This window comes from Branchiostoma belcheri, unplaced genomic scaffold, assembly GCF_001625305.1.
Source record: "Branchiostoma belcheri isolate BF01 breed outbred unplaced genomic scaffold, Haploidv18h27 scaffold9, whole genome shotgun sequence".
In the NCBI taxonomy this organism is placed as follows: Eukaryota; Metazoa; Chordata; class Leptocardii; order Amphioxiformes; family Branchiostomatidae; genus Branchiostoma; species Branchiostoma belcheri.
The window spans coordinates 566,235-579,026 of record NW_017804575.1 but is presented as its reverse complement, the minus strand read 5'-3'; positions in this window follow the sequence as shown (position 1 = coordinate 579,026).

The window sequence follows — 12,792 nt, the reverse complement described above, 5'->3', positions numbered from 1 at the left end:
CAGTCCAGTCGACGACAAAGCAGAAACAAGCCAACCACTGCCCAGCCAAGACACGGCCCTCCGTGTGCCGACAGAGAAACAACCCGGCCTATGGTCAACCCGTCACCACGTATCAACATAGAAGGGCACATCATCATCACCATCTCTGTCGCAAGCAGTCATGGGCTAATGACACCGACCAACCCAGAACCTTCAGATTCTAAATCAAAAGCCCACACGCCTAAAGACCATCTAGCTACCTTCAACCCCACAACAGGAACATGCATTTGGAAAGTGACAGTTGCAGGCCGTTGGATTTGTTGTCCACGATCAACAGTGAACACTGACAACAATGGTATGGACTGTGACCAGCTGCCGAAACACACTCACCAACAACAGCAACAATGTCGGGACAGTTTCATACATGGACAATCTCTGTACTTTATTGTGGACATTCTGTTGATCCAGATGCAGAACCGCCCTGACTACACTACAGGTAGGAAACTGTTTCAGAATCATTTTTGGGCCCAACAATGCCAACTACAATATAGACTGCAATAATGGTGACTTAACAAATTAACTCATAAAACCTGGTCTGAATTGAAGTGAACAGTGGCTAGTATAGATAAAGGCTATATTGGTTGCGAGGACTTGTAACAGTTTTAGCTTGTTTGCTTGTAGATATTTTGTTCTTCCGTGTTTTTATGAATTGTTTTTGTCTTAATTGTCACAGAGTAAACCATCGTGATCATAGCTAAAGAAAAATAGACATTGATTTTTGAAATCGCCTGGATAAAGACTAAATTTGTAAAAGAAAAAAATCTTGCGTTTTTATGTAGTAGATGTAACAATAAAAATCCAGTAAAGCCAGGAAAAAAATGTAAAGAACGTATATGGATATTACATTTTTAGATCGATATTTGTGAATGAGTAACTTACACAAGAAAAGTATTAATGTACATAAAATTTGTATTGTGTCCAGGGAGTAGTCATGTCAAAGGGATCGTCAAATTTTGTGACAGATGAACAGGGTTCGAAATTATTTTTCGGTGCACCTAACCTAAGATTTTGGTTTCACAAAACAAATTTTGGGTGCACAACATACGATCAAGGAGTATGTCAACAAAACTAAAATTACAAACCTTACTGCCTCTCTTTAGAGTTTAAATCTAAAATTCTATAGCTAATTTGAAACGATTAATCAAACAAAACATTTCTCATTTTTGGCTGTATATTATAATATTAATGCGTAACATATTCGTAGTGCCTTTACATACGTACATTGTAACCCAATCAATACAAATATCATGGTACACCCATGGACAAAAATATGGTGCATATTCAGCCATAAGTTCGAGTCCTGGTGTGTCTACTCCAGACTACACGACTCAGTTAGCGTTAGCCAGTCTCAGTGTTGTCTATGGCCTGCTATGGCCTGCCTTTATTCCGTCGGTTCCCAGGAATGCCCTTTATGCTTAAGTGGAAATATTGAGATCAGATTACAATGCATTTTTTTCTCGATCTTCTGTCTGTGCCATGCAAGTCCATTCCACCTGGCATGTCACCAATGTTAAAAGCCATCAGCTACAGAAACTGATCTCTCTTAACAACACTTAGCCTGTCAGGCTTTCATAGCATTATGTGTGCAGTCCAGGATTATACAAATAATTGTATATTTTACCTAAGATACTATAGAAAGTAGTCTTTATGCATGGCTAATTAATTACATTTTCGTGAGCTGATGAATTGATGGCAAATACTTAAAGCTACTCTAGTTGAATTGTTTCGTGGAGTGTATTAGTTTAATCCTTCATATAGTATGCATAAATGTATTGCTGGCCCTCGGTTGGTTTAAGGCTGCCCAGTCTATGGGAAAGTAGTATTCTATACATATGCCTGTAACTTTTGATAGCTTGGTCGCACAGTGACGAAACTTCACACAGTTTTAGTTGTACTTGAAACGCATTGAATAAAGGGTACTTCAGTTTTTCTTCACCTGGATTTTGGGTTAGAAATACACATTTTCTCCAAAAAAATAGCCGTTTATTTCATGAATTTACGCGCAGGCGGTAATAACACCTTCCATTGTTATATTTTACAAGATGAGAGCCAAGCCATTACCTTTTTTTTCTGTCCGAGGCTTTTTTTTTGTTTAAAATGGGTATTTTGTTTTAGTTTTAGGTCAACATCACAAGAAACAGCTATTTTTGGCCATTTTTGGTTGAAAAGTCGACCCAGTAAGAAAACATCCAAATTTATTCAAAATAGCCTCGGAAAAATTTGATAAGAAAGTGATAATTCGTAAACATGGATTACTCTAAAGATCAATTATGTTGTTTTCAGCTTTAAGACAAAATCCGTGAACAAAAGGGTTTACAGGGGAAACAGGGGAAACATACAAATGACCGCCGGTAACGCTGAATTCGAACACGCGTTCTATTCGAAAAACGTCATATCGAACATGTGGAACATGATTCGGGTTCGAAACAAGTCTGGGGCCATCGTGCAGACACACGCCCGAACTCAAACATGAATATCAGCCTAGGCCGCCTTAACCCAACCGAGAACTCGCCAAGCATGGTGACTATGGCGTCACAGACTGCATAATGTTCTTGTGAGCACGTCGGCAGAACGTACTGCACCTGCGCGAAACCCGTAATGTATTATGCAGAATGTCTCATATAGGGTCGTATTCGCGTACATAAGGTTAACATCTCGTCTGTAGTTTCCAAATGTTGTTTCAGAAAAGTTTGCAATGGACAAAAATTATTACGCAACTTCACTAAACATCCAAGGAAAAAAAATCAGGGTTTCGCGCTAGCGCAGTATGTTTTGCCGACGTGCTTTCTTTTTTTGTAATACTGAGGTCACAGTTCCCAACCCGGGGCCCGGCTGGGAAGTTTGCGGAAACTAAAGGTATGTTAGAAAAGACAACAAAACACAATTGCAAAAAAATACTCATGGGCAATTTGTGTTTATTCTTCATATATTTCCTTCACCCGGGCCCTGGTTTGGAAATGTGACCTCAGCAATTTAGTTGGAATAATGTGATACTTTTGTGGACACACTGTAAGTGTAGGGACACAACATGAACTTTTCTGCGATCACAATATTGGACTGAGTTGTCATTTAATGACCAGTTTGAATTTTTGTCCTGTCCAACATGATAACTATATCGTTTCCATGTTTAGGTTTGATGTACGATTTTACATCCCCCGTTCGTCAGACTCTGAGCCCCGCATGTTGGCTAACTCCGGTCGTCAATTCATGAATTTCACACTTCCCATAATGCCTAGTAAAGATCACGGATATGACGTATTACCACAGTAGTATAGTATGCGGAGAAAGTGGCTTATTTCAGGCGGCGCTGTCAGGCGGCGCAGGTCATGGGTCATAATTATTGCCGGTGGCACCTCCTCAGCATATGGGTAGATATATCGATATGATACTTTACATGTTGAACGTATAGATATAATGTGTGTTTATGATCATTATAGTATATTCCGATATAGTAAATATGAATGGGCTTGTGATTCTATCCATGAGGAGGGTGTATAGATGTCTGAGAACTATGTATATTTCCTCCCGTCCTCCAACTCCCGAAGTGAATGAACAGCTAGTGAAGGCATATGTTCCACACACGTATATCAGTAGGTAGTACTCATATGTCATATCTAGTTATCAGAAGTGTGTATATCACCCCCATGAAACTCCTTCCTCTTCGCCCCCGCCGTTCTGCTTCGCCCCCGCCCCGTTCTGCTTCGCCCCCGCAAAAAATCTGCTTCGCCCCCGTCGTTCCTCTACGCCCCCGGCGCAATTCTGCTTTGCCCCCGTCCTTCTGCTTAGCCCCCAATGGCGGCACAGCTCACAGTCGACACGAAAATCGTCTGCAAAATAACAATAAAGGCTGTGCCGCCAAATTTAAAGTAGCCCATGCTCCGACAAACATTCTGGACCACCTTTCTGCCAAGTGGCGTTGCACAAATCCTTCCCATTCAAAAGTTTACCCCTTCCTCACGGCCCGTCAGTGGTTCTTACGTTTATAAGTACTGGCGGGAAATTTCACTCACGGCTGTACTTATAAACGCCAGTACTTATAAACGTAAGAACCACTGACGGGCCGTGAGGAAGGGGTAAACTTTTGAATGGGAAGGATTTGTGCAACGCCACTTGGCAGAAAGGTGGTCCAAAATGTTTGTCGGAGCATGGGCTACTTTAAATTTGGCGGCACAGCCTTTATTGTTATTTTGCAGACGATTTTCGTGTCGACTGTGAGCTGTGCCGCCATTGGGGGCTAAGCAGAAGGACGGGGGCAAAGCAGAATTGCGCCGGGGGCGTAGAGGAACGACGGGGGCGAAGCAGATTTTTTGCGGGGCGAAGCAGAACGGGCGGGGCGAAGCAGAACGGCGGGGGCGAAGAGGAAGGAGTTTCATGGGGGTGTATATGTCTTTCATGTGTATATTCCCTCCTCCTCCTCCTCCTCCCGTCCTCCAACGCCCAAAGCGCATAAACAGCTAGTGAAGGCATGTGTTACACACACACACAGGTATAAGTAGGTAGTATTCATATGCCATATATACTAGGAGTGTGTATATATGTTTTTCTTGTGTATATTCCCTCCTCCTCCTCCTCCTCCCGTCCTCCAACTCCCGAAGCGCATAAACAGCTAGTGAAAGCATGTGTTACACACACACACAGGTATCTGTAGGTAGTATTCATATGCCATATATATATATATATATATACTAGGAGTGTGTATTTGTCTTTCATGTGTATATTCCCTCCTCCTCCCCCGTCCTCCAACTCCCAAAGTGAATGAACAGCTAATATGAAGGCATTGTGTCCCACACAGGTATTAGTACGTAGTACTTATGTTATATCTAGTTATTAGTAGTGTGTAATCTATATGTGTTTAATGTGAGCATATTCCCTCCTCCTCCTCCCGTCCTCCAACTCCTAACAATAGTTATTTGAGTTGGTAGTACCAAATAATTGATAGTTAAATATCAAGTGGGCAAGACGGTAACACAAAATCCCGGACACGCAAACATGTTGAAAGATATCTTTATTGATAGTTTTGTAAGATAACATTACAACAATTATCTTTGTCTTAACCTATCTTGAGTGTACTATCGATACTGTTGACAGGGTGTGAGTTCATGTCATTTCAATACAAAACAAGGTAGCCATGATTCCTCAACAGGTTCTTTTCTGAGACCCATTTATTGTCGTATTCAATCGTTGTACTTTTATAGGGCAACGAGGCAAATTCTACCAGATAGAAGGTTCTTCCAAATCGTTTGGTCTCCCTGATGACACGCTGGGGAACTTCTCCTTCATTTCGGGGTTGTACAACGGTCCAATCCCGGTAAAGTGTCCACGGGTCTTCCACGTCGGCTTCATTGTCATCGTCTTCTTCTTCTCTTTCTTCAGAACTAGTCACGGACCCGTCCGTTTCAGAATCGGATTCCTCTAAATCTTCTTCATCATCTACAGATATAGTAGAACTATGATCTTCTTCGTCCTCCTCTCCCTCGTCCTGTTCCATATCCTCTCCCTCCTCCGAAGAGCTGAGTATTTCCGTATCGTTATCAGATGACATGCTGGAGTCGTCATCAAAAATATCTAAGTTCCTGGAAGCCCCAGTTTCTGGGTCCACGACGCGGCGTTTTGTTTCGGGCTCCTGGCCGTGTTGTTCCCGCTGATGGCGCCGCATGTTGTCTAGGCGAGAGAATTTTCGAGCACAAACGTCACAAACGTGCGGCATGGTCAATAGCTTTTGAGAAAATGATTCCATTCTCTACCTGACAGTAGTACTTATATCTACCGAGTCTGTTCACGTGATGTTTCGCATATGTCTGGCTGCAAAGAGTTTACCATGATTGTATTTTGAGGTCTATTCAGTCCGGTTAATCAAATAAGAATCTTAGCTGTACACAGCAAAGAACATATAGTAATATTAAAACTATGGATAAATTTTAAAATAGTGAACATTGCAGAATAATTTGTGGATAGGTAGAAAAGACTGACAAGTATAGAGTCATTATATTCGTGAATAAATCGCTCATGTTGTAGCATGCCCAACTTCGTCCCTTTGACGTCACGGACAGCGGTGTCGGTATCGCACAGACAACTCATCCCGTGACGTAATCCCATTGTCCCCTCAAACGTGCCCGGGCACGCCCTCTGGCAGCACCGGTACTATATAAATTGGGGCACAGCTACGAAACCAAACGACAGTTGATCCACGATTGCAGTGACATGACGTCCGTATCGGTACGGTAGAAAAGTGGATCACACATCGACAAATTTACGAAGAGGTAAGTCTGCATCCGTTTCTGTCCTTTGCAACGTTTTATCTCATGTTGTTGGATTTTCCCCAAACCAACGCAGACACAGATATTGTTCTGACGTTCGATGCGTTGCCGAGTTTTTTTTTTTTTTCATGTCAAGTTGCATTGCCCATTTGATATGCACTTTGTTATCATTTTATGTGCACGAGGCTGGAAAATATAGACTGCATTGTAACTGCCAGTAGTTCAATTCAGTCCAAAACGTAAGTGCGGGTCTTCTATATTTTTACAGTTGAACCATGGCGTTTCCTTGCGACCAGTGTGACAAAGTGTTCCAACAAAAGCGTTCGCTCAACCGACACAAACAATCGGTACACGGTGGGTCACCCAACTACCAATGTGCTGTGTGTGGAGACAAATTTACTCGCCGCGATAGCTTGAAACGTCACGAAAAGAAGCACACCACTCTCAGCAGTTTTCATTTTGTGTGTAACACCTGCGGCAAGGTTTTTTCGAGGCGTGAAAACTTAACTAAACATCAAAGTGTTCACAATACTCACCCTGAAAGTTTGTCAGGTACAACTGATCTACAAGAACACGACATCCCAACAACCTCTTCATCGTCACAGTCACAGAGCAAGTTAAGAAAACGCGAAGATGGCGACGAGGGTGAAAAACCTTCTAAACGAGCGCGAGATCATGCCGTATCGTCGAAAGAGAACCAGGGCCTCCCGCAAGAGGATCCGGTGAAAATACAGGACGACTTGCTAACTCCGGACGAAGACGGAGAGCAGGGCAGTGCCGCTCTAATGCAAGTGTACAGGGAAAAGTGGCAGTCTATACGCACCTACTTCAAGAGAGGTCGGAAAGTCCAAGACGAATACAACTTCCGTCTACACTCCACAAGTGTTGACGAATTGTCCAGCAAAGTGTGGGCTGTCTTTCGTGACCAAAAGACCGCATTTAAACTGAGTGTGTCGTTTGGCTTTATCCTAAGAAACACCGAAACGGGTGAACTCCGGTACTATTACGCTTGCAGGAACAACCATTGTTTCCTAGAGAAACCGGTATTGGTTGAAAACGAAGGTGGGGTAGAAGACTTCTTGGACAAAGTGGCTACTATTGACATTTTGGAATGTGCACGTCAACAGCGGCCAGACTCCAAGTGGATTGTTGAGGCGGTTCCAAACGTCACCTTTTTCGTGGCCAAGCTGAACGGACATCCCATCGGCACGACACCCAGTCTCCCCGCATACCTCGTGAACAGTAAAGCCGTTGATCCGTTACACCGCGGCTCAAATGGGTCGTATCAAGACAACCTATGCTTTTTCCGCTGCCTTGCGACGCACTATGGCGGTAGCTGTAGAAATCTGGAGGCCTCAACCAAGAGCCATTTCCATAAATTCCTGACAGAAACGGGGGAGACAAAAGACGAGTTTCAAGGCGTGACGTTGGGCATGCTGGATGACTTGGAGAAGTTGTTTCAGCTCAACATTTACGTGTACTCTCTTCAGCCCAATAACGAAGAGACCGACGAAGAGAATGATTACTTTGCAGAGCTCGTCAGACGTCCTCTGTCTAGGCACAGGGACACCATGTATCTAAACCTGTATCAAACCCACTTCAGCTACATCAAAGATTTCAAGAAATATGCCAAGTCTTACGCCTGTCCAAAGTGTGGGAAGAAGTGGAAAGATTCGTATGAGCTAAATCGCCACGAATTAAAATGTGACGGCGCCATATCGTACCAGTACCCTGGGGGAGCCTACCATCTACTGCCAACTATCTTTGAGAAACTCAAGGACGAAGGAATAGTGGTACCACCAGAAGATCGGTACTACCCTTTCCGCGCAACTTACGACATTGAATGTCTCCTAAAACCTCTGAAGGACAACAACACACCGAAACTTCAGTGGGAGGCGGTCCATGAGTTGTTGAGCGTGAGTGTTTGCTCTAACGTGCCGGAATATACCGAACCTCGGTGTTTCGTTTCTAGCGGTGATCCGATCCGCGGTGGTGAAAGACATGATTGAGTATCTACTGCAGATCAGCAGCGCTGCCTACAACGAGCTGAGACGAAAAGTCGAATGGGTCTTTGAAGAACTGGAACGCAGAAGACAACGGGACCTTGAACTGGAGATGAGAGGAGAGGATGAGAAGAATGAGGGGGAAGAAGAAGAAAGCGTAGACGCCGACGATCAAGACTCAAAACGCAAAAGACACTACCTGACTAAACTAATGGACGAGTACGACCGTTACCTGAAACAGCTCGTCGTTATCGGTTTTAATACCGGCAAGTATGATCTAAACGCTATGAAGAAGGTGTTCTTCCCCTACCTCTTTGACCAGCAGAGCCGACTACGCCCCATCAAGAGGAACAACGACTTCATGTCCCTAGAAACGGAAAACCTAAAGTTTCTGGACTTGACTAATTACGTGGCCCCTGGTTTCACCTATGCAGCCGTTTTGGCTGCGTACGGGTGCACAGAAACCAAAGGTTTCTTCCCCTACGAATGGATGGATTCCCTCGATAAACTGGAAACAACGGAACTACCTCCGGCCCCAGCCTTCTACAGCAAGCTGAAGATGGCGCACATCACCGAAGAGGATTACGCCTATTGCCAGGAAGTCTGGAAAGACCACAACATGCGGACCATCAAAGACTTTCTGACGTGGTACAACAATAAGGACGTGGTGCCGATGCTGGACGCTGTGCAGAAAATGTTCGACTTTTACAAAGAACGGCAGATCGACATGTTTAAAGACGGCATTAGTGTGCCGGGGCTCACCATGAAATACTTGTTCATGGACTTAGGTGACACATACTTCACGTGCATGGATAATGAAGATGTCTACAAACTCTTTAAGAACAATATAGTCGGTGGCCCTAGTATCATTTTCCACCGACATCACCAGAAAGGGGTGACCCGCATCCGGGAACGCGAGATGAAGGAACAGGGCAGGGAACCCAAAACATGTCAGAAAGTGATTGGTTACGACGCCAACGCCCTGTATCTCTGGTCTCTGATGCAGGACATGCCTACTGGCTGTCATATACGCCGCAGGGCAGATGAAGGCTTTAAGAGAGAATACTCTCAAGGTGTAGGGCGCATGGCCACTCAATGGCTGGAGTGGGTTGGGTATCAGCACGGCAAAGTCATTCGGCACAAATTCAACAATACCGAGAAACGCATTGGTCCACGCCAAATTCCCGTGGACGGCTTCTGTTCAGACACGGGTGAAATCTTTCAGTTCCACGGGTGTTACTTTCATGGTCATGAAAATTGTCCTCTGACGGCTAAACACCGATCCAATGTTCTTACGGCCAAAAGCATGTCAGAGAGATTTGAGAAAACTATCCAGACGACAGAATATTTACGAGGGTTGGGGTACAAGGTGACAGAAATGTGGGAGTGTCAGTGGCGACGATTGCAAAGGTGTGATCACAGGGTGTCCGCCTTTTTAGCTCAGTACAAAACACCTACTGAAAGTAAGTACAAAATGTCAGAAGACCAAATCCTCCGCGCTATCTGTACAGGTGAATTTTTCGGTGTGGTCGAATGTGACATTAGTGTCCCCACAGAGCTCAGAAAGAGCTTTGAAGAGATGCCGCCTATTTTCAAAAACGCCGAAATCTCTATCGACGACATTGGCCCTTTCATGAAAGAGTTTGCCGAGACAAATAATATCATGACCAAACCCCGACGGTCTCTTATTGGCAGCATGTTTGGCGAAAAGATTCTGCTGGCTACGCCCTTACTGAAATGGTACTTGGAGAAGGGTCTAATAGTGTCCCATATTTACCAGGTGCTCGAATATGTACCTAAGGCGTGTTTCAGAGCTTTCGGTGACCGCGTCAGCGACGCTCGTCGCGACGGCGATAGGGACAAGTCCAAAAAGATAATTGCCGACACAATGAAACTCATCGGCAATTCGGCTTACGGCAAGACCGTCACCAATAAAGAAAAACAACTGGATGTCGAGTTCTGCAGGGATGCTGTCACCGCCACACGTAGAATCAACACCCCGCGCTTCCGTCACGTGGAAGAAGTGGCCGACGACTTCTTCGAGATGCAGCTAACGAAGAAAGTGATCAAATTCAACTTGCCTATTCAGATTGGGTTCTTTGTCTATCAATACGCTAAACTCCGTATGCTGGAGTTCTACTATGATTTCATGATTAAATTCGTGGACCCCTCAGATTTCCAATATTGTGAGATGGACACCGACTCGGCGTACATCGCCTTTTCCGCAGATAGGCTAGAGGACGTCATCAAACCGAGCATGCGTGACGAGTACGAAAAAGAGAAACATCTCTGGTTTCCCCGCACTGACACTCCCGAGAATGCTGCCTTCGACAAACGTACACCCGGACTCTTCAAAGAGGAGTGGTCCGGGGATGGCATTGTGGGGTTGTGTAGCAAAACTTATTACTGTTTCGGTGGAGATGACAATGGCGAAGACAAATTCAGCTGTAAGGGGGTAAGCAAGAAAGACAACGACATTAATTATCAAACATATCTCAACGTCTTGGAGACACGGGAAAATGGCAAAGGTATGAACAGAGGCTTCCGCGTGAGAGATAATCAGATGTTTACGTACTCTCAAACAAGGGATGCCTTTTCTTATTTCTATCCCAAACGACAAGTGCTGAATGACGGTGTCACGACCCTCCCACTCGATATCTGACGAGTAGTTGATGATGTCTCTTATACTTTTTTTTTCTGATAACGATGAAGATGTCGATCGCTTTGAGTATATCATAATGTAATTTTCATATTTGTATAACGATTAGCGTGTATGCACCATACTGATGCATTCCTTTAGAATAGAAGACGTTGCTCAATAGGTATCCGCGGTTGAAGTTATTAAAATGGTGAAATGAACATTGTCCTTGTCGTCATGTTTTCAATACACACTCCTGATACAAAGTATAACTAGATATGGCACATGGGTACTACCTACTGATACCTGTTTTGGACACAATACCTTCACTATATCATTCACTTCGGGGGTTGGAGGAGGAAATATGCTCACATTAAGGCATATACACACTCCCGATAACTAAATATGACATACGAGTTGTACATGCCAATACCTGTGTGCCTTCATTAGCTGTTCATTCACTTTGGGAGTTGTAGGACGGGAGGAGGAGGAGGGAATATACACAAGAAAAAACATATATACACACTCCTAGTATATATGGCATATGAATACTACCTACTAATACCTGTACGTGTGTGTGTGTGTAACACATGCCTTCACTAGCTGTTTATGCGCTTCGGGCGTTGGAGGACGGGAGGAGGAGGAGGAGGAGGGAATATACACATGAAAGACATATACACACTTCTGATAACTAGATATGACATATGAGTACTACCTACTGATATACGTGTGTGGAACATATGCCTTCACTAGCTGTTCATTCACTTCGGGAGTTGGAGGACGGGAGGAAATATACATAGTTCTCAGACATCTATACACCCTCCTCATGGATAGAATCACAAGCCCATTCATATTTACTATATCGGAATATACTATAATGATCATAAACACACATTATATCTATACGTTCAACATGTAAAGTATCATATCGATATATCTACCCATATGCTGAGGAGGTGCCACCGGCAATAATTATGACCCATGACCTGCGCCGCCTGACAGCGCCGCCTGAAATAAGCCACTTTCTCCGCATACTATACTACTTACCACTCCTCGATGTAATATTTCCAACAAGTTTTATCGACAAACTGGTCAATTATATTGTTTTGAATTATTTATCTAGTATAAAGCGCATGCCATAATTGCATTTTTTTAGAAGAAAATGACGTACATGTACCTTCTATCGTTTTACATATTTTTCTGATTAGTATACGTATATCCGCTTCTTACGTCATATCCCATCAATATCCGTGATCTTTACTAGGCATTATGGGAAGTGTGAAATTCATGAATTAGGGTAATACTATCTTCTGTATCCCAAACTGGCCTGCACAAATTATCAACGATAAAGCAGCAATCAGAAAAATATTGTCATTTCCTACGAGTCACCTTAAACTGTTAATTGTCAATCAGAAAAGACAATATACAACCGATGTCTCTTCCTTTTTCCAGACCTCCCGCTGCACACGCGAATGTTTGGCTAAATTTGGGACAAATTCGAATGGCCCTAAATAATACACGTGCTTGAAGCTTGATGATTGAACATTACCCCTGATGGCATTTTTCACAAAATGTTTTCAAATAATTTGACGTCTTCAGACCATAGATCGTTGTACGAGAAATACCTCCAATCTGTAAGGATGGTATGTTTCCAAGTAATGGGTCGTATGCATTCCGTAAAATTCGTGATTCCGTAAAATTCGTATTCGTAAAAAATGCAAATCGTTCCATGTAAAGGTTAAGCACCGCCGTGCTATGCTTTGTGTGTGTGTGTGTGTGTGTGTGTGTGTGTGTGTGTGTGTGTGTGTGTGTGTGTGTGTGTGTGTGTGTGTGTGTGTCGTTGTCGACGAACGAC